Raw genomic sequence first — 24,055 nt, forward strand, 5'->3', positions numbered from 1 at the left:
CTCAGGGCAGTCACTGAAAAGGTGCAAAACCTATCGTCTGCCACTTGACTGTTCGGAGACCTCCTTAGGCATGCAAGCGGTGTGCTCATACTTGGGAAAGACATTTGGAAGACTGAAAGTTGCTGACAAAGGTATACACAGAAGAACAAGAGCTATAACACTGAATTATCTTTCTTCAGAATCCAGCCTCACGGAATCAGAGCAAGGTTATGTAGTAGCTTTATGCCTGCCAAATCTACCCCATGAGGAACATCGCCTTGTTTCTTATGGAAAATGTGCACTGCCAACAAAGTCACGGATGGGGTGGGCTGAATGAGCCTGGAGGGGAAGGGGGGGGCGGGCCTCTGGAAATATAGGGTCAGTTCACTGAAAACGGAAAGGAGAAGAGCAGTCAATCCCTCAAATGCCGGGCAAGGAAGCCAGTCTTCTCGTGGCACAGCTAGTGAGCAGCTCAGACCAGTGATTCCACAATATTGTCGATACCGGATTTCAACCTCGAATTATATACTGTGCTCTGAAACCAACCATAGATGGAGTATTTTACCACATTTATGAGTGTGTGTGTGTGTGTGTGGGGGGGGGGTGTATCCTTTAGTATCCTTTAGTTATCTCTATTTCCAGTAGATATATCCATTTGAATGTAAAAAAATCAAAATGTATCAGAAATACTCTCCATAAGGGTATGGCTTGTAAAAGAAATCCTTATCAGAGTGAAGAGAAGGATTTAAGAAGGTGCTGACACCTGCACGTTTGGCCATCTTTTTTCTCCAGGTAGGAAAAACATATTTACCTACATTTGGAAGGTCCAAGGAATTCCCCTCCTTTAAGACAATGGTTTCTCACCCGTATCCTGCTTCAGGAATGTAACCATGACTTTGTAGACAGCTGAAGGGGTTACAGAAGAAAGACAAACCACCAAGACCCCAAATCAGGTTCTGAAAGCAGAATTAAGCAGAGCTTTAGGAGGACATTTAAAGAGGTATCATTCTCATTGTTTAGGGGCCAAGAGAAAGTTCTGATAAATATGTCCCAATCAAAGATTAACAAGTTAGGAGAAAAAAAAAATGGACTAAGGAGGGGAAAGGGGTGACAGAAAGAAACAGGGCACAAAAAAAGACCAATGAATTATCTATTTTGAAAGAACAGGGCACAGAAGAAAAGTACACACAACAATTAACAGAGGCACTAGAAAAGAATAGATCAAAGATGAGATGATAAGACATCAGAATGAGATGAAAGGGGAGCTGGCAGTTGAAGAAAGAAACCAAGGACAAAAATGATATTGCAGAACCAATAAATATATTAACGCAATAAGAGGTAAAATCCACAAGCCAGAAACAAAGTTGATGAGGTGGAAAACAGTCTTCAAAAAACCGACAAAATGCAGAGGAGAAGGACACGTAGATGAAAGTAGAGGAGATGACAGATAAGAAGGTCTGAAAGTAGAGATGCAACATACAGATAAAAGGTATTCCAGAAGCAGACAGCAAAACAAAGCAGAGCCAAACAAAATATGCTCAAATCCGTGTGGCAGGAAATAACTTTGTTGAAATACAGGAATATCAGCTATTCCAGGAAACTTGGAGAATCATCAAAATTGAGACATATTAATGATAAACATGGAATTCTATAAAAATCAAGGTATTTAAAAATGAATCAATGACAGGGGAAAAGGTCAGGCGGCCTCTGACCTTTTCACAGTAACAGCCAGTGAGCAGAAAGCAGGGAAGTCTTGAGACAGAGAGAGCAAGAGATGGGAATATTCAGTTCCCAGCTAAATTCGCAGCCATGCATATAACAACAACACATTTTTCCATTAGTCAGGGAATGCAGCACTTATTAACTCTTCTTCCAAATCTACTCAGTGATGTAATATCATCCAACCAAGAGAAGATTCAGAATCAATCAAGATCTCAAGAACAGGAAATTTAGAGGCAAGCAGAGGATGTGAGCACCGAATCCACGTACATTTAGAACTAAGATCAAATAATTTATAATAATTGCCAAACAAAGTTGTAATTCCTTAAATGTAATAAATACAAGAAAAGTAAAGTATCTCATATGATAATAACAATACATTATATAAAATTGGGGGAAACCCTCAAGCATAATAACAAAAATAAAGAGGCGGGGGGAGAGGGAGATATTAGAGGATAAGTCTAAGTTGGAGAATGTCAACTTTCATAGCAGGACATAAATACTTGATGTTATTTGTTTTTCTGAAGTAAAAAAAAAAAAATTTAAAATCCCCAAATAGAAGTATTACAACGCATAAATTAAAGTTTAAAATTTAATTAGTAATGAAAATAAAAAGACTATGTAGCTTTTAATTTTTTAATCAAAGTTAACAAAGACCATATAGTAAAAGGCAGGACAAAGGTAAACTGCACAGAAAGATGCACGTGAATGCAAAAAATTAATTAGAAACAAGTATGTCTATTATATCAATAAATGTGAATTAGACTCTGCTACTGTGGAAAATATCCCCAGAGTAAATTAAAAAACAAACTCTAAATACATTTGTCTACAAAAGACCCATACATATACAAATGACAAATAAAGTTTGAATAATAATATGATCAAAGATATATTTTTAAAGAGGTAAGTAGGGATTATGATTAATATTACTCATGGTTTAAATTCAAGATAAAAATGTTTGTAAGTTTACCCTTAATTTTTACAAAAAATAAGCAGAAAATATCCACAGATGTAAAGGGAAAAAAAATTATTTTCAAAGTTCAAAGGTAAATGGTTAATAATGTAAAAATGTACAATCCACAATGAAGATTTATCATACTATTATGCCCCCCCAACACCAAATAGGTAAAGAAAAAAAAAAAACAAAACAGGACAACAAATATAAGAAGGAACAGACAGAAGTACTTAATAGATTCAATAGAAGAAGACAACTAAGGATAGAATTAATAGAATTGACTTAAGAGACACATTTCAAATTCCATTTCCTGGAAATAGAAAACACATTTTCATTTCAAGCAACTGTGGGACATTTACAACAGTTTTCAAATGCCCACGGAGGTTTATAAGAGTCTATAAAGCCAAAAGTAAGAGATAAGTTACAAATAGAAAAAATAGTCCATCATTTTTACCTACTATCAACAAAACTTGGGGGGGGGGGGGGGGGGGGAATGAAACCTTCCAAGCACTTGGAAAATTTTTAAGGATTTTCTCCTAAACAATTTATTTGGTAATGAAATAAAACTTCAACAGCAGAATGTGTCTTTCAAAATGTTATTTATGTACGTAAAATGTGAAATTTGCTAAAAGCTTTACTTAGAGAACATTTCATAGCTTTTAAAGAATTATAAATCAGGAAATAATAGTAATAATTCTTAAAATCAAGAAATACTACAACTAAATAAATTAAACATCTTACTCAAGGAACATGAAAACAGAAAGAAAAGTGGAAGGATTTAATTAAGATAAATTAGAAAACATGAGTCAAAAAATCAAAAAGCAATTATATTAACCAAGTGACCACTTATTTTCTTTAAAAATATAATACCACATAAAATTAAACAAAAACTTTTATCTAGCCTAATACGAAATGGGGAAAGGAGGAGGAGTGAGGACAAAATACAAATATAGAAAATTAAGGATAAGAGGTAGAAAATACTCACCTATGTACAGGAAAATAAGGTCTAACTTAAAAATATTCACCAATGTACAGGAAAATAAGGTCTAACTTAAAAATGACTATGTACAACTCTAGGTAATATTTGCAAACCTGAATGTAATAGATGAATGCTTAGAAATCATCTAAAAACATCTCAACCTTCAGTCTACATCCACTTTTTCTCCCAACTTCTCTTTGCCTACCCACAGGTTGGTGTTCACCGGCTGACATTTACCTGTCTCTTGTGTCAAGTTGAGGAGAGAAAGAGGTTTCCACCTTCTGTCAGCCTTTCCTTCCGCATCGCATCTCCCATCCACAATGCAAGGCGTGCTCCCCCTCCCACTATCCACAGCTGATGGCTCAGCTTGGGCTCTTGATCCAATCCTCTCCCGCCTCCACCTGGGAGCCCAGCTGATCTGCATGTTCAATTCTCTCTCTGATACCAGCCAAGTCCTTCCCATCTTAAACTCTCACCTCTCTAGGAGAAACACACAAACCCAGGAGGAACACACACACACACACACACACACACACACGAGCACATTCACTCACCCCAGGCCCTTGGGCCTGTCTCCTTCCCTAGAGAACTGGGAAAACGGAAAGCAGAGGTACAGTTAAAACCATGTAGAGTTGAATCCCAAGTCCATGATTTAAGAGCTGTATGAATCCTTGACAAACTCAATTCCCCAAACCTCTATTTCCCCCTCCAAGCAGAAGAATCCTTATTTCATACGTGTGTTGTGTGGAATAGTCTGGACAGCGAACATAAAGCATTTGGCAGAGTTTCTGGCATCACAGAAAGGCAACTGTAATTGCCATTATTACCATTAAGCCTCCCTTTCGCAGACAAAATGCCTTTGTCAATCCTCTACACCTGACTTTTGCGGCGGCCATTCAGTTGAAATCAGTTCACCATGGTCAGAAACGACCTTCTGAGGACCGGGGAAAGACTAGTTTTACCTGCTGACTTTCTTCCACAGCCCACACTCTCCCTGGAAACCCACTCCCCAACAACTCCCCCCCCCACACACACACACACACCCCACTTTGCATCCATCCTTCAGTCTCAATTGAGACCAGGGTTTCCCAACCTTACCCATCACCAACCTTTGGGTCCAGATCATTGTTTGTTGTGGGGGAAGCTGTCCTGGACAGTGGAGGACATTTATCAGCATCCCGGCCAGTTCCCACTCCCACTGCCCCCAGTAGAAACCAAAGTGTTTCCACTGGTCTCACTAAAGACACTAGGGAGTGAGGGTGAGGGTAGGGAATCATCCCCAGGGGAGAACCACTTCCTCTAGAAGGCCCTGCCTGGCACCCCGGGGCTGGGCTGAGGCCCCTCCTCCGTGTTCCTGAACCTCCCAAGCACTTGTCACACAGCACCGTCAGCCTCTCTGTCCATCTTGCCACCCTGACCCAAGAGGTCCTTGAGAGCAAGGACGGCGTGAGGTTCACGCCCAGCACTGGCCAGTGACCGGGACCTACACACCTTCCTCCACCACTTGGAACCATCGTCATGGAAGACATACTACCTTAACACAGACTTTCAAGGGAAGAAAACCCATGCACATTGAATGTAAACTGATTGTAATAGGTACCCCTTTAAAAAAAAATGTTTGTACCCAGGAAATAAGGAAGCAGGCTAAACTAATGGGCTGTATGAGTTTGGGAGGGGAAGTGGGAGAACAGGGGATGTTGGTGAAGGAGCTGAGGATCAGAATTAACAAAAAGCTTTAGCTCCAGTCCCATATGGCCACGAATTAGGGGACTGGCTTGTGGCTGGAGGCTGTTCTACGGTAGGTCAGCAGTCCCCTCCCCGCTGGCCTCTTGCCCACTGTTCTCGTCAAAAAACAAGTCCTCTCCTTCCCTAATCTCAGCACTGTTCTTGTCTTCAGACTTCCTGGCTGACCTGGGATTTCTGAATGTAGGGGTATGTTTCCACCTTCACCCCCCTTTTCTCATATCCTTTGTGCTCCTTATACTGCTTCTGCCTCTGGCGATGGAATCTCAGGCAAAGAAGATTGTCCTTATAAAATACTGCTTTTCACTCAAAGAGCAATACTGCATTCCAGAAGGCTGGTCTATTTGGGAGATGAGAAATGTCAAGACTGAAAAGAACTGGCCTCCAAATGGAATTACTCAAAAAAAAAAAAGTAAGTCTTTAAAGATACTAAAGCAGAGTGAGGTCACTGATGGCCAGGGTTCAGCACAGCACCGGCAAAGCCCTGATCACCCAGGCTAAGAAGCCCAGCCATCCAGCCTGCACTTCAAAACCTGTGCTTCTCCTTAAGGGAGCCTTAGGAGAATTCCTTAGCACTTACAGAGAGTGAAGAAACCAGCTGTGAGGCAGAAGGCATAGGCTGTGGCTGCCTAAATAACGACGGTAGGAATAAGCCCGTGTGGAGGTACAGGGAGCCCATGAGAAGGGACATTGCCCCCACCCTTCGCGGTGACCTTGTCTCTGGGAGTGCGGTTAACAAGGACTTTCGCTTTCTCTGAATTCCAACTTCTACCGTGTTTGTGTATTTTTTATTAGCATGTTGGCTTCACAAGCTTGGAAATGATTTTTAAAGCTGAAGTGTTTTTAAGAGAAATATGTAAACAAGCAAGACAGTCTCCCTATTTAAAGGAAATCCCCAGGCCCAACAAGTCAGCCCAGATTTAAGGGAGTGTGAGTGTGAGTGTCTGTACGTGATCACTAAGGTGTTTATTTTATTTTTTAGTTTTAATTAAATTTTTTTTTTTTTTTTACTATGGTGTTTAAATACTTAATGTACCCACACAACACTTCGGCCACATGAACAAGAGGCATGGCCGAGAAAGACCGCACAACACGTGCTGCCTATTAGCAACGGGAGCGATTGATTGTCAGTGTTTTTGCTAGCCCTCTTTCCAGGGGCAGGTGCGCCCCGTACCACTGGAGAAAGGGAAGTTCCGCAGGATCCCAGTTGAACACACACGTTAATCAATGGAGCCCACTGAGTGACCATGCCATCCAATGATCAGTTCTGTTCCATGAGTCCCTGCAGAGGACAGAGCTCTGACCTCAAGGGACTGTCTGCTTTACCTTATACCCCCCAAACATGTAAAAACATCTTAAATGTCTCCCCAGGAAATATGAGAAGCCACATAGTCCATGACCCCCTTCCCCCACCCCCGAGATATATGGGTCGCCAGTCATGACCACCTCACACCACAACTGAGATAAGGTTGGAAATCTGAGACCCGATGAGGTAAAGTCTGGCTTGGGAGTGTCTCAGCATTGCCAAGGTCCACTTCATCTCACATTTAGACTGGTGAAGAGGGAGTCATTGACCTGGCGCTCTCTGCTTTCATTTAAAAGGAAAATCATTTTCAACTGAGCCCAAAACACATACTTATTGATCAGCTACCATGTGCCAGCAGCATCCATTTAGTGAGCATCTGAGTGCCTACCAGGTAGCTGGTATGGTTCTGGATATAAGAGTAACCCAAGTAACATAAGGAGGCAAAAGGGAGGTTTGGAAGTTAAAGTACAGCTGGGACAAGGCTAACATAACAAATTCGAGAATGAAGAATCCTAAATACTTTGTGATGAAGTGTGGATTGTGATGGAACAGTTTGCAAGTACCAGAATAATTAGGACAGCCGGGAGAGCAAAGGGTGAGGTGGGTCCTTGGGCCTGATGATGAATGTTCTTGAAAGCTAGGCAGGCAGCCTGGGTCAGTAGAACTAGCAGAGGTTTTAGCCAAGAAAGATAATAGAACCTCAACATCCTAAGTGTTAGAATGGAGCTTTATCGCCTACTACCCGACCTCAGGCAAGATGCAATACTGCTTTCTCACCTGTATAATGGGACTAAAAATATCCGCCTCCCAGGGATTAAATAAGATAACATCTATGGAGTCTCAAATGTCAGATCCTTCCCTCCCTGGCTTCATTGGGAACACTTATCGTCCTTAATCAGAGGAATGAGATGGATGACAGCTAGGTCCTTTCAGGGTGACGGTCTGGGGTGGAAGGCAGGAACGGGCTGGAGAGGGTCGATGTGGGGAAAAAAGGGGACATATGTAATGCTTTCAACAATAAAGATTTTTAAAACACAGATTATTTTGGGACCGCTGAGAGGAATCTATGGAGGCTGGCAAGGGGGAGTAGTGTGAGACAAAAGCTGCTAAAGCAGCTTCTGAGCCCTGGCTGGTGTGGCTCAGTTGGTTGAGTGTTATCCAGTATACCCAAAGGTTGCAGGTTTGATTCCTAGTTAGGGCATGTGCCTGAGTTTCAGGCTTGATCCCCAGTAGGGGGCGTGCTGGAGGCAGCTAATCCAATCAATGTCTCATAAATCTGCTGTTTCTCTCCCTTCGTCTCTGTCTATAAATTTTATATATATATATATACACACACACATACACACACACACACTTTGAAAAATTAAGCAGCTGCCAAGATGTTTCCAGGAATGAGATAAAGTAGGACTAGGCTGGGAAGATGCCCTGGGGCTGAAGAGGAGGTGGTCAAACCTAAACCATATTGAGAAGGGAGCAACAACAGAGGCCGATTCTTTCTGTGAAGTCCACCTAGTGACCAGGTCACCACATCAAGAGCAACTAATGAGATGTGATCTGGGCTCTTTTTAAAAAACAAACAAACAAAAAAAAAAACACAACAAAACAACATATATCAAGAAGAGTTAAGTTATTCAGGGATAGATTTTAAACAATTATACTTTTAACTACATTTTTATATGATCAGCACCAATGAAGGTGTAGAATATCACCCAAGAACTTTAAGAAGCAACAGTCCTTAGGCTGGAATACTTGAACCAGTTGGTTCTTCAGAGATAGTGCATCAACCTATGAGAATGGCATTCTTACATATTTTCTATTGAACTAGATGGCAAAGACATTAACCTGAGGCAGCCCTGTCAGGAAGAAATATAATGTAAGCTATAGATGTAATTTTAAATTTTCTAGCAGCCAGAATCAGGTGAAATTAATTTCAATAATAGTCCGTTTTAGCCTATGATATCCAAAATATTAGTTCAACATGTAATCAATACATACACATATCAATGAGATCGTTTACATTCTCTTTTTCCTACTAAGCCTCAAAATTCAGTATATTTGGGACTTACAGCAACATCCCCATTCTGACCAGGCATATTTCAAATGCCCAATCGCCACATATGGCTCAGGGCTGCTGTCCTGGACCACGTAGAGATAGACAACCTTCAAGTTTCCCGTTGAACAAAGTCCTTACTCAATAGAGTTTTTCACTGGAAACTCACCTTGAGGTAGCTAAACATCTGGAGTGAGAGATAAAATGCTAAATCACATCTGTTCCCTGGCTTACAGCCCTGCACTATCTTTCCTTTCCCTTAAGATAAAGACGAACCACTTAGGGATCTCTCCCATGCAAAAACTAGAGTCTGTCATACTAAGTTTTATGGATCCTTAAATAATATCTTGGTATCTTATCTCTGTAATAATAGAGATACGGAAGACCTTCCTCACAGCATATCCTACCTACACTGACAAGCTGGTTATTTCCATAACACACCAAACCCAGAGCTGATCCAGCTGAAAAATACCTTTGACCAACAGGGGCTTTTTTGAACTTGGCAGTTGGCCTGCTTAGCAGCACCCAGCATGGTAGCTAAGAACATGGGCTCGGAGCCCACTTGCCTGAGTTTGAATCCAGTTACTAATTAATTGTCTGAGCTTGGTAAATTGTATAGCCTCTCTGTACCTCCATTTCCTCACCTGCAAAAAGTCGTTAAAAATAAAAAATAAAAAAGGTGGGCCCTAACCAGTAGGGCTCAGTGGCTATCAAGTGTCGATCTGCAGACCGAAGGGTTCTGGGTTCAATTCCCTAGCCCGGGCCCTGGTCTGGGCTCATGTAGGAGGCAACCAATCCATGAGTTTCTCTCACATCAATATTTCTCTCTCTTTTCCTTTCTCTAAAAATCAATGGAAAAATATCCTTGGGTGAGGATTAAAATAAAAAAAAGTGATACTAGTTCACAAAATTATAGTAAGGATGAAATGAAGTGATACATACAAATTATTTGGGTACATAATCAGTCACCAATAATTCTTAGCCATAATTTCCATGGACTTCCCCAGTCCTCCAGAAATACCAGTATCATGTTTCTCCACAACCCCAGAGAAGTTTGCAGGCAGTATTGCACAACGAAATGCACATAGCTGACCTATATTCACATCACCTCATTGACACCTAACACTAATGTGACCACATGCAAATTACTTAGCCTGTCTGAGCCCGGTTTTTTCATATGCTAATTAGGAATAACAAGAACATTGCATCCACTGTACAATACCATAGTGAAAATTAGACAACAAACGTAGGAGATAATCTGGCCTTGGAAAATACAGTGCCTGCCTTCTCTTGAGTACCATTAGCATCTCCCCCCTTCCCTTCTCCATCAGAGCCTGTGGCTCTGAACACATTAGTTTCTCCTTACCATGTCCGTAATCATCACTAAGATAAATGCTACACAGCAAGTCATTGTGACCACTGGCTCTGAGGAGGCCTCCTCTATGAAGAGGAGGGTGATTTCCTTCCATGATGATACATCCTCACAAGGTTGGAGGATGTCTCCTGAATACCCCCAACTTCCTTTAAAAGGCTACAAAGCATGTGTCACCCATGGGTGAGTCATCATGGAGTACTGGAAAGGGCTGGTCAGAAGACCAGTTGTGGGACTTTGTCCAGACTTTCAACCAACTGTGACTCTGGGGAAGTCACTTGACCTCTGTGAGTTGCAGAAAGCAAATTTGCTTCATGAAGTTGGTGTGGAGAACAAATTTACCTAATGTTTACTGAGAGTCCTTGGTCCAATTTATGAAGAGCTTTGCCCATCGGTATAAGGCAGGAATGAGTTATCGAAACCTGACCTCCACACTTCTGTGTGTTAGTAGTATATTTGGGAAATTTGCTCTGAAATATGGAAGGGGACTCTCACTTTATATGAGCTATGGCATCTCCTACCTTGTTTTCCAGTTCCAAAGTCAGATCTGGAGATCCAGACCTCTGACCTTGAGAGCAGGAATAGAATGAGGCAAAGGCAAGGAGCCTGGGGCCAGGGTTACTCAGGGCTGTGGAATTCATTAACCAGTGAAATGCTCTCTGCATTTCTCTTCCATGTCAGGTCTCTGGGCTAGCCAAGCATACATGACAGATGGAAGGAAAAGGCATATTTCTTTGTAGACCAAATATTTTTTATATGCATGCATACTTACATACACATGTCTGTGTATGCCTCCAGATATGAATGCAAGGATCTAAGCAAATCATTCCTCTATTAGGTTGTACAAAACCAGAAACCAGCTTAGTTTTGAGAAAAAGGTGTTTTTAGAAAATATAGCATCTCTTCCTGTTGTCTTTTTCTCCACTAGCTCAAAATTTGGCAAATTAAACCCCATAAATTATTTAATATGATGAGCAATTTTAATTTAAAAATCTAAGTGAAGAGCAAGAGAATTCCTTAGATGGGCCATTAAAATTTGCAAACACTGTAAGACTCTGCAGTTGTGTTATTATTGGGTGGGACATGGGGATATGCAGGTTGTATGAGAAGCTTCATGATTCCAGAATTTAAAAAAAAATAATGAAATAATAAAAAGTATGGTTAAAAAAACAACAACAAAAAACAAACCCTAAAACAAATGAAGCCTGTATTACATGCTCTTGTATAGAGCTACCTAGTCTTTTGTCTATATTGCACATTTGTTCAATGGGTGCTAGGATCATTCTAGAATAGGAAAGGACCTCGAACAGGACATTCCAAATATCTTGCTCTTGGATTTTTCTCACACAGCTGTAGCTGTACAACTCCATTGGGCCAGCTGTTAATAATTTTCAAATGGACCGTCCATTCTACCAATGACCTTGGGCCACCACCAATTTCACACCTCATCTTCACATCTTAATCAATGGCCTCAAATGGAACCCCTTCCTCTTTCAAAAGAGAAGTGTTTTGAAGAAAGACTGTTGTTGATCATGTAACTTCTTTGTCAGTAGGGAATTTGTCTAATGTGGAATTTAACCTACAAACCCCAATCCTTCTGAGATTTTCTTCTCTGAAGCAAGGTGAAAAACCGATTTTTTTTTTTCCTTGTTGAACAGAACAGAATGCATGGATGGGTCTCTCAGGGCCCTGGAAAAACGCTCTTGAATGTGCTTGATCAACAATGGGAACTCATCCAGAGCAAAAGATGCCAGGAAAATATATCCTAAGCTACTTGAGATAAATCTAAGAGAACGTCACTCTCTGTATAATTGAGGGTGTGGGGAGGAAAAGAACTTATGAAAGTGATTTCATTTTCAGATGTAAGTTATTAATGGGACTGAAGATGGTGCTGAGAGAAATCAGGACCAGGAAAACAGGAGTGCCAGGACTAAAAGGAATGTCCTTTTCTTAGGCTTGGAACCGAAAATATTTCTCTCTCTCGTGACCATCTTAACTTCAAACGCAGAAGCCAGGAATGTCAATCCTTATGGAGCTGTGCTGGCTGCTTACTATGTTTCCATTCTTTCCACAGAGAAGGGGGAAGGCAGCCCATTGTGTGTCTCCGCCAACAGAGATGAGAAAAAAAAATCACTTGTTTTTAAACTTTTGGAGGACACAGATAACTCAGGAAGAATGAAAACACAGAGATGAAAATAAAGACTATTTTAGAACTACATGTTAGATTTTAAAAATCAAAAAGGTTGGAGATTCAAGAAATGTCAGAACTTCCAGTAACAAAGAGACAGGCTTCATCTGTGTGCGAAGGAAATGATGGGTTGTGTTTTTTTTTTTTTTTGTGTGTGTGTGTGTGTGTGTGTTTTACCTCTTGTTTTTTTCTTCAGTACTTTTGTTCCAGGAAGACCTTTTCTTCATTACTGTAAAAATATCAAAGTCTCCCATTTCCTAGAAATTGATCATCTCCTTTTCCAGCCACTATAGTCTCTGTTCTACCTTTGACTTTTTACTAATTCTCATCAAATTAGCTCAAAACCTTGATTTCCTGTACTAGCTATATTCTTTGTCAAAATAAAAAATAAAAAAAAGCAAGCTTGCCTTATTCTTTACTCATCCAGAAGGGTACAGAGGAAACCATCAGATATTAAGAATGCCATGTGTAGTCTTCATGAATAAAGGTGAGAAAGTGGCTTGGGAAAGCATCTCTTTGTTCACGATTGCTGGCAAGCTTCCAAACAAAAATATTCAGTAATCTCATGATAATTGGATCACACTCCATTATGCATGCCCGATGATGCAATACTGTTTCATGTCGCAGCATGATGCAAGTGACATGAGCTCTGGAGTAGAGGACATGGATAGGGAATGACCTGGAATTCCATACCAAAGCATATAATATACCCTCTGACCTGGATGCATTTGGCTAGCCTAAGACATTCACCCATACTGTTGAGTGGAGACAAGTCTCAAGTATTTCTCATCACAAATGATATTTAGTCTAACTGCACAAATACCACGTGGCATTCTTTATAGATGCCTGAAAGTGGACTCTAGGAATGGGTGAAAGGATTTCCCTACAGATGTTTGGGAGACATCCAAACCAAGAGGTGAGACGGAAAGAAGAGTTACTTTTAGGTGTTGCTGAGTCGCTGACTGGGATTTCTGAAGAACATACATACAAGTGACAGTGGAACATAGGCTAACAACAGATTTGAAGTGTAAGGACATCCACCGCCTCGTCAAAGTCAGAAAAGCCTCACGGAATATAGCTGTTATTGCCTAAGGAAGCTAAATGTATAACCAGATTCTATAAGCCTGCAGCAGAATGATATCCAATGACTCAAAGGTCAACTAGTGCAGGGGAAAAAAAAAATCTAATCTAAGAATCCTGTAGGCATTTTGGAAGGACGGCAGGTGAGTGTGAAATCTAATCTAGAACACAGAGTACTCAAAGATATAATCGTCACCATTAGTTGGTCTGGAGATACATATATATCGATGCTACCTGAAGCTTCTAAGGGAGTGACCCTGCCTCCTGATCACATGGGTACCACAAAATGTCTGAAAGAATGGATGACAAGGAAGACATCCAAATAGCTTTATTTGGGGGAGTTGACCTTCAACAATTACATAGAAGTACATAGAAGCTAAAGAATACACATTACAATGCATCCTGTGAAGTGTGGCAATGTGTTATACCTGTTAATGACTGGAGAAGTGAACAATAGATTATGAGCTTCTAGAAGTTAGGGACACCCTGGCCAGTATTGCTCAGTAGTTAGAGCATTGGCCCACACACCAAAGGGTCGCAGGTTAGACTCCCAGTCAAGGGAGGTACTTGGGTTGCCAGGTCCCATCACAGGCCCCAGTCACAGTGAGCTTGTGGTAGGCAACCAATCAATGTGTCTCTCTCACATCGATGTTTCTCTTTCCCTCCCCTTCTCTCTTTCCCTCTCTCTTTCTCTCCCCTGACCCCATTACCACCTCATCCCTTTTCCACTCTCTGAAAGTCAACGGGAAAAGTAGCCTCAGGTAAGATTTAAAAAATAAGTCAACAAATAAAATAAGAGAAATAATTTAAAAATTAAAATAAAAGGCAGGGTCCGAGTCTCTTATTTCTGAAATCTCCAAAAGCCTACCAAGCGGTCAGATGCTCAGTAAATGTTTGAATGAATGATCAAAGGAGAGAACAAGAGTGAAAGACAAGCAAGGGTGGTGTTCAGCGTTCAAACATCGGGTAACGGCAGTCTTTTTTCAACTTGCGAAGGAAAGTCTATGCGGGGAAGGCCTGTGCCATTCCAACCAATGGCAAAAGCAAATCAAAGAGAAGGGCAGTGGATGCACAGTCAGACAGACAGAGCTCGCCAGCCCCGTTCCCTCTTAACCACACTCCCCGCTACGTGTACCACAGCCCATCGCTGGCGTGCCTTTCAAATCCCAGAGACAGCAGCAGCGACAGCAACAACCTGAGCTCATTAAGGATCACAACAGGGGAGGGAAGGGATGGGAAAGTTTCACAAGATAAATGGAGAGGCAGCAGTTTCTGGGGCCTCCCTTCGGAGAGGGGTGGGGAGGCAGGGTGTGTTCGCGGGGAGTGGAAGTACTAACTTCCACCGAGGTGCCCCATTAGGCCAATATTTTGCAAAACCAGGTGTGTGCAATTTGCTTATTAAAGTTGTCACCCTGGGGCAACTGACAAGACTCATCAGTCCTGGAAGACATGTGCTATGACCCCAAGGCAAGTTAAAGCGTATCCGGAATATTTTAAGCGAGAAAGGGAATCTTTTTGTTAAAGTGAAAGGGGATCATTTTGCTGAAAAGACTGGGAGGGACAAAAAAAAAAAAAAAAAAAAAAAAGAACCGAGGGTGGTGCCTTGTTCCCAGTTTTATGCAGATATTACACCATTCTGCTCCAGCACAAAGGCTCAAGGTTAGATGGAGTTTCCAAGAACAAGGGAAATGGATTCCATTCTGTGAGTGAGGACACTTCAAAAGGAAATGGTCTGGCGGAGGGCAGGAGCTCCAAGGTGAGCCACCTCGCCTACGAAGAAGTCCCTGAGCAGACGCTCTTGAGCACCAAGATCTCTCAGAGATCTGGACAATGTTCCCGCCTCATCTGCTCATGTGGTGGAGACAGGCATGGATGTGGAGTGGCCCACGGGAACAGATGGCAGTGGCACGGCTTGAGAGCTGTCTGCTGTGACGATGCTAACAAACAGGAGAGCTTTGATTCTGTTTTTCCAGACCAGCCAAGAGGGGCACATGAATGCACCTACATGGGAAGTGACATGGGCCTTTTCTTTTTGTTTTTCAAAATATATTTTATTGATTTTTTTTACAGAGAAAAAGGGAGATAAAGAGTTAGAAACATCGATGAGAGGGAAACACCCCAGTGGGGATGTGCCCACAACCAAGGTACATGCCCTTGACAGGAATCGAACCCTGGACCCTTCAGTCCACAGGCCAACGCTCTATCCACTGAGCCAAACCGGTTTTGGCCATGGGCTTTTTCTATGTTGGTATCCATGGCATGCATCTCACACTAGATGTTAACAGGTTGCCCTCCCCTTTACCTGCCAAACACCGACCCCATTCGGGGCAAAGTATGATCAGACATACTCGGTCTATCCATAGGATAACCATGGCAGAACTCTGGGGGTAGGTAGGTGGCCCATCTCCTATGATCACGTGCCTTGCACATTGCTAGACCATCAAAAATCCACTGCCCTGTTCAGACCGCCAGGGTCCTTTATACCCCACACAGGGGACCTCCCAACAGTTTCCCTTTGGAACCAGAAAGGGTTCCAGAATTATACTGAAAACCCCGTGAGAATCACATTACAGGGAAATTTACAACCAATGTTTTTCCTTCTGAATTTACTACAGAAACTACCAAAGAATTCTCCAAAAAGCCCTCGTGGATCAGTTTCATCAAATTGTACGGGATCTATCGGTCCTGATAGGTTACAAGGCAGTCATCCCCTCCCCACCACCTCCCATTCATTTTTCTCATTAAAATAAAAAATAAGTAAATAAAAGGCACAGGGGGAAAAAAGTTCACTGTGTGTTTGGCTTTGTTCCTCAAGATCCAGAAGGTTTTTGTGCTCCTTAGCAATAGAGTTACCTTGGGCAAGTCCTTTAAATGTTCTCGGATTCCATTTCTCCGGCCACAAAGTGAGGTGAAATAAATAACCTCCACAGTTCCTTGTAGTTTCAAAGTCACGTGTGTGGTAGCAGGAAGGAAAGCTTTCATGAAATTCCTTGGGGGGGTGATGATCAGGGTGCTGGGGGCCAGCGTGGCTCTCTCCTACAACTTAGTGGGGTGAGCCTGGGCAAGGTGAGGACCTTTCCGAACCACATACAAAGGGGACGGATTTAGTAGATAGATGGTCCACGAGGTGCCCCAAAGCAAGGAGGCATGGAAAGGCAAACCGTGGACAACATGTAGAACAAAGAAAAAGGTGACGGTCAAACAGGAAGCTGAGTGACCCCTCACCAGTGTCAGGGTTAGACTACACACACAGCGCAGAGAGCTCCTCAGGCTAGGTGATAAAACTCATGGTGAAAACCCTACCGTTGGCTCAAATGGCTGATTAACAACCTAGTTACCTTGGGTAAGTCACTTGGGTAACTGTTCTAAATGAGAGTTTCCTCCTGACTAAATATCCCCTTCTTTGGTTTAAACATTTGGAAACAGGAAGTCTTCATGGACACCGGGTGAGAAAGTGTCTGGTGGGGAAGAAGGCTGTGCTTTGAAAACAGGTCATTGTAAGGGACAGCTACCGCGGGGAAGTGCCACCGCCTGTCATTTCCCCCCTCCCCCCCACTCCCGGCAGCAGTCTCTGCCTGATCTCCTCGCTCCTTTCCAACAAGCCTAGACAGGGCAGAGAATCCTCAAAGCCGAGCTCCAGGCAGTCTCCACCAATCAATCAAAATTGGCACAGGAAGTCAAGCCTATTTGCCAACACCGTCGTAGCGGAATAGGCGGAGGTGGCCAAGGCAGGACCTGAAATTCCATGCCAAGCCTCCCTAACTTCTCACATGGTGTAGACTTTGGACATATCGCGTTAGCCTCTCTGGAGCTGCAAAATGCAGGGGTTGGTTGGGCAGGGTGATTGCACAGGTCCATTCCAGCCTGGGATTTTGTTTCTTTGAATATAAGCGAGTGACTTGACATTCCCTCCCTTCTGGACCCCCTTCTCCTTGAGATCTTTGTAGTTGACACTGCAGTGCATCACGATTTAGAATGTGCTCACAGACTGCGTGTGGATCCTCAAGGCAAGCACTCAGGCATTTTATTTATAAAACTGGGATCCAGCCTTATTGCCAACATGCAGTGGCTTGAATTCTGAGCGCTGGATACCCTTGAGTCATTATCAACTTCCGAAATAGGCAACACATTCACTCAGCTGGACAGAAAGACTTTAAAGTCGTTTTGGATTTACATAAACATACTGGAAGTCAAGAAAGCTTCAAGAGTGGTCTGGTGAGGTAACAATTTCAACCCCTTTCTGACCACCCCTCCCCCCGTTTTCTTTTGTGCTAAATCAGTCATGTTCAATGACTCATCAGGCAGCTCCCTCCTCTCATGCTAAGGTTGCACACACCAGCTTCTTGGGGATGAGTTACCTCTTGGTTACGATTTAGTAAATCAGAAACTACTCAAGTCTGTTACTTGGTTTAAAACAGGCATCACACAGCTTTTAAGCTACCTTCTGAGCATACTTTACCTTTTTCCTGGGGAAAGCAAAAGCCTCCATCTATCTAGAGGAGAAAACAGCCAAAGAGCAAGTCATCATGAGAACTCATGACTCTCTGGTATCCTCCCCTTCTCTTCAGGTGGTTTGTGCACAAGTAGGGGTGGGGATGGAGGTAGGAACTGGAAACGCTTATGAAGTCAGATGGGTCCAAAACACCAAGCAGTCCTCAACATCAGTCCCATGCGCAGGATAGCCAGTTCAAGTTGTCCTTGCTCCTGAAGTTCTTGGTGGCACATGAGCTCTGTGCTATATGCCTAAAGGGCAGCTGGGGCAGGGCAGGATCCTCTGCCGCGGTGATCTGAGTCACTTCTCAGCAACATCTCGGGGTTAATAAGATCACATGTTTCAGCTGCTACTTAAAGCCTTGGAGGCACTTCAACCTCTTAACTTGGGTAAGTGTTAGAAGCCTAGTAGGTAGTGTCCAACTCCTCAAAATAACTTGAAGAGACTACCTTCCATTCTTGGAGCTTCTGAGCATGCCAAGGACATAGCCATGAGTTCTTAGGCCATGACCACTATTTTGTTACTAACAAATTACTGTCAAGAAGAGAAATGTCCTCAACTTCCTTTCTGCTAGTCAGTTGTTTCTCCTCTTCTATTTCTAAAACAACATTCTTCTCACTCCCTGAGACTTAAAGTTCGAAGGAAGACTAGAGAAAGATCATCAAATACCCTTAGCAATGTTTGCTCTGCAGCCACTCTCTTGAATGCAGGCAGGGTTATTTTTGGGGTGTTTGTGATCATAGTAGTTTTTGAGTATAGACAATACACCAAGAAAAGAAATAATATCTCTGCTTTTTCTTAGGAAGCCAAAGTGTCTAATCTGTCCAATTATGAAATAGGGTCATTTTCCTTGTTGTTGTGATGAGTGCAGAAAAGCATCCTTAAAAAGGTTATATTGACCACACACATTGCTTTGAAGCAGCATCTTCTTTCCAAGTTTACTTCTACCTCTTGAGGGAATGTTTACTTAGCTGGTTCAGCCATTCATTCATCCACAAACTGCACCCTGAAGATCAACTACTTATCAGGAACACTAGCAGAACCCAGATCAGGGTGATTCTGCAGTCAAGGTCATTCTGATTCACAAATGGGTCAGCTTAGCTGTAGCCCAATATCAGAGGCCACAGCTCCAAATCAGGTCAGGCAGGCAGCTATATGGAGAAAGTCCTTGGTCAACAAGCACATCTCTTTATTGTTCATAGGAAAACAAAACACAACAAAACAAGACATACCCGGAAGCTAATCGGATGGATCAGTAGCAAGTCCTTTGTAGACAGAAATCAACATCATATAATATCCCTTTGTTTCTGCCATACGTATTAATATGAAAACCTGCATCCAATTTAATTGACGCATGACAGATATCGTCACATTCTGAAAGCTGTTAAAACGAGCACATTGTCTCTGTGCTGGAAGGTGGGGGGTGAGGGGGTGACAGGGCAATGGGGCATGATGGTAGAGTATAGTAAGTAGCCTGCCACTAAAATGACATTTCCCAAACCTAAATCATTTGGTATACAGTACCCTGAAGGCGCCCTGGAGGAACTGAGTTCCTGGGAAGGAAAAGACGAAAGCCCACTCCGGAGCTCAGATTATTAGCAGTTACAAATATCTAGTTCTGACAGCATCTCTTTTCCCTTCCCTACTTCCTGCATGAGAGACATCAGAGCACAGTGGCTGCTTCTTCCTCTCGTGCCTAATGATACTGCACTCTCAAGAACCGTGGTTCCTAAATTTGGCTTCTAGGGTCCCACCCTAGACCTACTGAATCCCTCTCCTGTGGTAGAACCTAAATATCTATTTTTAATAACCTCCTTTTTGGCTCCAAGTTCTCAGAACGATTCTGAAGATCATCCCAGTTTAGGAATCACAGCCCCATGCCACAATTATGGTGAATTAAAAAGAAATTTTTTTAAAGGAACTGTCCACCCCATCCCATCCTCCACCCCCCACATGTGGTTCCGCCAACATTCTCGTTATAAGCAATGGAGAGAACAGAACAGCTTCCTCCACTACACCCAAATACCCAGCAATTAGCAGACTAGGCCCACAGATTCCTCACATTCTGAAGCTGTTAAAACAAACACTGTGTGTCTCATGCAAAGTTTGCTCAGCAGCTCCCATGATTGTGTGGGCTCCTCTAGCCATCTAAACGAGCAAGCCAAGCAAGGCTGCTGATTCCAGGTGAAATGACAATTAAGAAGCCTCAGTCTTCCACTCTGGACTCCATCCAACCTCAGGCAAAGACTGACTAATCCCTTGTTGGCGATACAAAATTAATAATACAAACAAAATCACCTGCCATTCGCCAAACCTAATCTAATCATTCCTCGAGGTAATAATTTTCCTCAGGATAGTTCAACTTCAACCTTGGCCTGGCATGCACAAGAAATGAACCAACGATGCTGGCCTTATGTGCAAGGTACTGTGGTGGCAAATGCAACTCCTTAGAACGGACTGGGATGAAATGTGAGGATTCAAGTCAGAATTAGTAAACAGCACCATGAAGAAAAAAAAGTCTTTTCATTTTCCATCCACACACTAGTCTGCCTTCACGGGGCCTGCATTAATATGGTCTCGGCTTCAGAAAGGCTTTGACTCTCCTGCTATTATCCTAGTCTTGCTTTAACACATACTTTATATTAGAATGCGTTCCAGGAAGCATATGGCAATAGAACTAGGTCAACCATTAACCAAATAACAGGAAACTGCTCGGCAGCGCACACCCTTCAAAAGCTTATTGAGCTGGCTCTTCAGAATATGTCCTTCAGTGAGGTTGAAACTAGCAGGTCCCATGGGTTGTTTTTTTTTTAATGCTGCAAGGTCATCTCATACCTAGAAGGCTTCTGCACATACTGGACTTTCAATGGTCTAAATCATTCCATTGAAACATTCATTCAAGAACCAAAGTCAAAGGTGAAGAAGCATGTTTTCTGAATCTCATTGAGCATCTTCAAAGAATGTGTCTATGATCCTGGTCCCATTGATTCATTCTTTCAATTCTGTTCAATTGATAGGAAACATTATAGTCTCATCTTTTCTTTCTCTACCCACCCCCCTCCCATATTCCTTGTTTCCATGCCACAGTCCTTTTAGACTTAATAGGTCAAAATAAAGTCTTAGAAAAAGATCTGTCTTCCCTTTTCACATAAAACTACAAGTGAGTTTCCTCCGAAGCCATTGGCCTTGAATGGCTGAGTATTCTTGAGTTTGAATTTTCCACTCTCCAAAGTTTCAGACTCAGTTCTACAAAATCTAACTTTACAATGCCCTGCAGAGTCATTCATTCGGGGTCATGCTAATAAACTACCAACAACAATCACATGCTCCTTGGTTTCTTTAACCCCGATGACACGTCTGGCATTCTTCCTTGCAAAATATATTTCACATGGCATCTTAGAGTTAGGCAGTTTCCCTTGATGAAGAACTTACATTAACTCTCATCTCTGAATTAAAATGTCAGTGCCAAATCTCCACTTACGGAAGCTGAATGCTGAACAATAACTGGAGTAGCAATTATTGTTTAGAAGACACTGAAAGATAATGTTCCGTTTCAGAAATCCAGGTGTATGAAAGGAAGATATTTAAAAGCAATATGACCTTTTAAAAAGTGCTGGATCTGGTTACGGACTGAACATACTGACTACGTGCAGCTGCCCAGGCACTGGGCAAGGCGCTGACAATACAGGCGAAGGAGGGACACTCTGGGCCTGAGATTCTGTAGCTTCCAGTCTAGTCCCACTCCATAATTAATTATGAGACAAACCAGTGGGTTGGCTTTCCAAGTTGATTCGGCTAAATTTTAACTAAGATCTTTTTCCCCTGAAAATAGTCAACAAGGCTCCATGGAGCGTCAACATATGGCACACTGGATTAGGGGTCAAATGAAAGAGGCTTGTAAGAGTCATTCATATTGTGCCGTCTTTGGGATTCTGGACACCCCAATGCTCCCATCCGGGCTCTTCTTGGGAACTGTCAGTTTTTTTTTCTTTTTCTTTTTCTTTTAAAGAAGTTGGTTGTATAACCATAGTCAAAACAAAACAAAAACCCAGAACGTCATCTGAGGAATTTAATAAATAATCTATTACAGAATGTTCAAGATAGTACAAACAGAAGGTTAAGGCACTTTCCTTCCCTTTTACAAGATTTGGAGTCATGTTTCATAGAGGAGCACGCTGGCTTTTAAAAGTCACCACACAACAGGATCCTGCCCAGCCTCTGAGGACAAGAAGCTAAGTATTTGTCAGTCCCCCCACTACAAGCTTCCAGGAGTCCCCTCACGGGGATTTCATTTGGACTCCACTGTACTCTGACTTGTCATCAGAGAGTCCTTGTTTAATAGTGTCCTGTCTATACTATGTGTTCCTAAGGATGGGAGGGAAGGGAGTTGGTATTTTTAGGTGCCCACTCTATCTCAGGTTCTGCACCAGAGATTTACATTCATACTCTCCTTAATTCCCCACAGAAAGCTTACAGAGTGGATCCTCCCCCCCCCCCCCCCCCCCCCCCCCCCCCGCACCTCCAGCCAAATAAGGAAAGCGAGGATCAGAGATTAAGTTATTCACTCCAAGTCACACAGCAACTCTCTGGCTACATACCATGGCTCTCACTGCCAAGGTCTTCATGGGCCTCCCGACACCAAAAGCAAAGGGTTCCTCTCTATGTGGTCTCTGTGCCACGCAAGGGTTCCTCCGAGGATGAGAGCACGCTGCTCCCCACACAGTCTCCAGGCCCCTGGGGAGAAGGTCCTGTGTTCCTCAGAGTGCCCACACACTGGTGATGGAACAAGGTCAGGCCAGTTCCTAAGATACAAAGCAAGATGAACTCAGTGGGTCCTCCTGCCAATTGCCCTTGTCCTTACTCATAGGCAGGAGCATGCCAAGGCCTGCCTGGAATGACGCAGGCCAGGGTCACCATGGGTGATCCTATGCCCCTCCAGACGGTTACACAATAAAAGCTCTGGTGCTGAGACAGGCTGGCTCCTTGAAAACCCACCACCATTGTTCTGGAGGCATCAAGCTTCTCAAAGAAACCGTTTGCACCTGTCAATCTCCACGTCAAACCCAAGAGATACAAAGTAAAGCAGAGCCTAAAGGGAAAAGGTCTGTGGCCCAATCCATCTTGGAAGTCAAAGTCCTTAATATTTCTAGCTGGCCATTCCTTTTCAATTCACAAAGGAGACAAAATCTCCCCCTTTGACTGAAGTTCTGACTGCAAACATGTTTTAATAGAGGGACACAGATGAAAAGTCATATTTATTAAAGGCCCAACTTGTGCCACTAATAAAAATGGACCCCGACAACCACTCTCTTTCTACTCTTAGCAGTTCCTCTAGACCAAGCCCAGAAAAGCAGGATGGCTGAGATGTAAAGCTACTTAACATAAGCAAACACAGAGGCCACACTTGGGTTAGGAGATGAGGCTAATTTTAGATGACTGTTTCGTGTGTGAGGAGACGGAGCCTGGACTTCTCCCTGGCTCGATGCAAACTCTCGCGCCTACATTTAACCAGCTCCACCTCAACTTTTTTTCTCAACGTTGGAAAACAAGTGGCGAGGCAGCTGAAAGGAAGAATTCATTCCTGCGCCGTGAGGTCTTCACGCCAGCCGATCTGCTCCACGGCTTGACGCTGAGAGAGGAATTCGGCTTTTAGGAACATCTGATGCTAGCCGGGCCTTGCAAGTGTCTTGGCTGATCCCCATTTGAGAGGGTTCACTCGAGAGAAGCTGTGAAAATCCTCCTGACCAGGCAGCAGGAATGGAGAGAGCTCGTGGTGTTCAAGTGCCGCTCCGTGGGTCCCTCCCCGGGAAAGCTCTAAAAGACTCCATGCCTTCAATGCACACAGGACACAGCCTCAGAGGTCACTAACATGCCAGATAGCACAGTCAATGGACAACAGGATCCACTCTTCCCAGAGTCGGTGACTTGCTCTCCCTGTGACATAGCTGTGAAGTCCACTGGATGTCCAGCCAAGTGTACTTGTGAATGTCCTCCCCTCTCATGCCAACGAGAGGACCCGGTTCCAGCCTCGGTGGCTTGATGTACTTGCTCATCAGTTTTCAGGTTTCACCAGGGAAAAACAATCTACCCCTTAAACTGGAGAAGCTTTCTTTCCAGAACGAGACAATCCTGGTGGCTCTCTCCAGTTACATAGCAATTATGTAATTGCTAAGCTCCTGCAGAATCACTGGA

The 24,055-nt window shown here is 43.0% G+C and overlaps 1 protein-coding gene across 15 annotated transcripts in view; it reads right to left on the bottom strand.

The window, feature by feature from the left end:
- Positions 1-24,055, bottom strand: part of ZNF462 (zinc finger protein 462) — a 138,082-nt gene that overhangs the window by 94,407 nt on the left and 19,620 nt on the right. For 12 of the 15 annotated variants that reach the window (XR_014796408.1, XR_014796409.1, XR_014796410.1 and 9 more), the window contains one exon: positions 22,462-22,665. The exons of the other annotated variants lie outside the window; for them this stretch is intronic. The gene's annotated coding sequence lies outside the window, so the exon portion shown is untranslated. The remainder of the gene's footprint in view (positions 1-22,461; positions 22,666-24,055) is intronic. 15 annotated transcript variants of the gene reach the window in all.

This window comes from Pipistrellus hanaki, assembly GCF_964339955.1.
Source record: "Pipistrellus hanaki genome assembly, chromosome: 11".
NCBI classification, from domain to species: domain Eukaryota; kingdom Metazoa; phylum Chordata; class Mammalia; order Chiroptera; family Vespertilionidae; genus Pipistrellus; species Pipistrellus hanaki.